This window comes from Macaca mulatta, chromosome 3 (assembly GCF_049350105.2).
Source record: "Macaca mulatta isolate MMU2019108-1 chromosome 3, T2T-MMU8v2.0, whole genome shotgun sequence".
Classification (NCBI taxonomy): Eukaryota; Metazoa; Chordata; class Mammalia; order Primates; family Cercopithecidae; genus Macaca; species Macaca mulatta.
Window position 1 is genome coordinate 59,245,626 of NC_133408.1, and position 3,524 is coordinate 59,249,149.

At 57.1% G+C, this 3,524-nt stretch overlaps 1 pseudogene; it reads right to left on the reverse strand.

The window, feature by feature from the left end:
- Nucleotides 1-276: 276 nt before the first annotated feature.
- LOC106997375 (uncharacterized) lies at nt 277-1,514 on the reverse strand (annotated as a pseudogene).
- Nucleotides 1,515-3,524: the final 2,010 nt, after the last annotated feature.

Genomic DNA, 3,524 nt, shown 5'->3' on the forward strand with positions numbered 1-3,524 from the left:
AGGTTGCTGGGAGGAAGAGCTAGGCCTGGAGAGGCTGACTGGGGGAAGTTCTGGGCCTGGAGTGGATGCCAAAAAGCAAAAGCTAGGCCTGGAAAGGCCACTGTGAGGCATGAGCGTGGCCTACAAAGGCCATTGGGAGGCAGCAGTTAGGCCTGTAGAGGCTGCGGAAAGGCAGGAATCTGGCTGCAGGAGGCCACGGTGAGGCAAGAGGTGGGCCTGGAAGGTGCACTGTGAGGCAGAGGCCAACAACAGGCAAAAGCTGGGCCTGGAGAGATGACGAGAGGAATGAGCTGGGCCTAAACAGGCCAGTATGAGAAAGGACCTTGGCCTAGAGAGGCCAGTATGAGGCAGGAGCTGGGCCTGGATAGGTTGCCAGAGGCATCGACTGGGCATAAACAAGCCTCTGTGAGGGAGGAGCTAGGCCTGTTGAGGCTGCTGGGAGGCAGGTGGAAACTTGGCCCACGGAAGCCACTATGAGGCAAGAGTTGGGCCTGGAGAGGGTGCTAGGAGGCAAGAGCGGGGCCTGCAGAGGCTGTTCTCAAGCCAGAGTTGGGTCTGTACAGGCCACTGCGAGGCAGAAGGTGGGCCTAAAGAGCTTGACTTGAGGAAGTTTTGGGCCTACAAAGGCTGGCAGGAGCTGGGCAGGAGCTGAGCCATAAAAGGTTGTTGTGAAGCAGGAGTTGGGCTTGTAGATACAGCCAGGAGGAAGAGCTAGGCCTGGAGAGGACGCCAGGAGGCAGCAACTGGGCCTGGAGAGGCCGACTTGAGGAAGTTTTGGACCTGTAGATGATGTCCCGGGACAGGAGCTGGGCCTGGAGAGGCCACTGTGAGGCATGAGCTGGGCGTAGAGAGGCCAGTGTGTGGCAGGACCTGGGCCTGTCCAGGCTGCCAGGAAATAGGTGGAAACCTGGCCAGGGAAGGTTGCCATGAGACAAAAGTTGGGCCTGGAAAAACCCTCGTGAGGTATTAGCTTGGCCTGAAGAGCCACTGGGTGGCTGGAGCTGGGTGTGTAGAGGCTGCTGAAAGGCAGGGGCTTGGCTTGGGGGGGCCACGGTGAGGCAGATGCTGGGCCTGGAGAATCTGCTGTGAGGCAGATATTGGGCCTGTAGAGGCTGACAGGAGGCAGGAGCTGGGCCTGGAGAGGCTGCCAGGACACAGAAGTTGGGCCTGAAGAGGCTGCCAAGAGGCATGAGCTGGGCCTAAAGGGGCCAGTGTGAGACAAGAGATCAGCCTGGAGAGGCCACTGTGAGGCATGAACTGGGCCTAATGATGCCAGTGTGAGGCAGGAGCTGGGCCTGTTGAGGCTGCTGGGAGGCAGGCAGGAACTTGGCCGGGGACGACCTCCGTGAAGCAAGAGCTGGGCCTGGAGAGGCCATTGTCACGCAGGAGCTGGGCCTATCCAGGCCACCAGGAGGCAGAAGTTTGTGCGGGTGAGCTTGATGTGAGGAAGTTTTGGGCCTACAGAGACCTCCAGGAGCCGGGCAGGAGCTGAGCCGAAAGAAGTTGTGAGGCAGGAGGTGGGCCTGGAGATCCAGCCGGGAGGAAGAGCTGGGCCTGGAGAGGCTCACTTGTGGAAGTTCTGGGCCTAGAGAGGCTGCCAAAAGGCAAAAGCTGGGCCAGAATGGCCACCGTGAGGCATGAGCTTGGCCTAGAGAGGCCACTGGGAGGCAGGAGATAGGCCTGTAGAAGCTGCCGAAAGGCAGGAGCTTGGCCTGGGGGGCTGTGGTGAGGCAGATGCTGGGCCTGGAGAGTCTGCTGTGAGGCAGAGGTTGGACCTGTAGAGGCCGATGGGAGGCAGGAGTTTGGGCTGGAATGGCAGACTTGAGAAAATTCTTGGTCTGGAGAAGCCACCGGGATGCAGGTGCTGGGCCTGGCGAGGCCACCGAGAAGCAAGAGCTGTGCCTAAAGAGGCCAGTGTTAGGCAGGAGCTATGCCTGAAGAGGGGACTTGAGGAAGTTTTGGGCCTGGACAGCCTGTTGGGCGCAGGAGCTGGGCCTAAGGATGCTGCCATGAGGCATGAGCTGGGCATAATGAGGTTAGTGTGAGGCAGGACCTGGGCCTGTAGAGGCTGCCAGGAGGCAGGTAGAAACTTGTTCGGGGAAGACCTCTGTGAGGCAAAAGCTGGGCCTGGAGAGTCCGCTGGGAGGCAAGAGCTGGGCCTGGAGAGGCCATTGTCACACAGAAGCTGGGCCTGTCCAGGCCATTGGGAGGCAGAAGTGGGTCTGGAGAACTTGACTTGAGGCAGTTTTGGGCCTACAAAGGCCACCAGGAGCTGGGCAGGAGCTGAGCCAAAAGAGGTTGTTGTGAGGCAGGAGTTGGGCCTCCAGACACAGCCAGGAGAAAGAGTTTGGCCTGTAGAGGCCACCTAGAGGCAGCAGCTGGGCCTGGAGAGGCTGACGGAAGGCAGGAGCTGGGCCTTGAGGGGCCGACTTGTGAACATTTTGGGCCTGTATAGGCCGCCCAGAGGCAGGAGCTGGGGGGACTAAAGAGGCTGTTGTACGGCAGGAGCTAGGCCCGTACAGGCCGCCAGGAGACAGAAGGTGGGTCTCAAAAGGCCACTGTAAAACAGGAGCTGAGTTTTGGAAGGTGGCTGTGAAGCAAAAGCTGGCCCTTGGGAGGCTGATGAGAGGCAGTAGCTGGGCCTGGTGAGGTCGACTTGAGAAAGTTCTGGGCCTGGAGAGAAGGCTGGGAGGCAGGAGCTGGGCCTCAAGAGGCCGTTGTAATGATGGAGCTGGGCCTGTGGAGGCTGTCATGAGGTAGGGTATGGGCCTAAATAGGCCATTGTGAGCCATGAGCTTGACCCGTAGAGGCCGACTGGAGAAAGTTCTGGACCTGGAGAGGCTGCCAGGAGGCAGGAGCTGAGCCAAAAGATTCAAGCACATTACATTTATTAGGCACTTTTTTCCATTATTACATTGTAATATATAATGAAATAATTATAGAACTCACCATAATATAGAATCAGTGGGCATGTTAAGCTTGTTTTCCTGCAACAAGACGGTCCCATCTGAGCTTGACGGGAGAAAGTGACAGATCATCAGGTATTAGATTCTCACAGGGACAGTGCAACCCAGATCTCTCGCATGCATGGTTCACATAGGATGCATGCTCCTATGAGAATCTAATGCTGCTGCTGATCTGAGAGAAGGCGGAGCTCAGGTGGGAATATGAGCAATGGGGAGTGGCTGTAAATATAGATGCAGCTTCCCTTACTCGACACCACTCACCTCCTGCTGTGTGGCTCCTTATAGCTCCATGGCTCAGGGGTTGGGGACCCCTGCTGATGTACATCCAAAAGGACCGTTCCCACAACAGTCTTCATAGCGGTCAAGTGCAGTAACCACTTAGCTCCCAAGGCATGTGCCTCAGCTGGCATTTCATCACAATCAACAGTAAGTGGTAGCTTGAGTCACTGTGAGGTCACTTTCTGGAAATCACCAGCATCCCATTTTCCACTGGCAAGGAGCTCAGTATAGTCCCTTGGATAACCAAACTCATGTCCAAATCCCATCTATGTGAGTCTA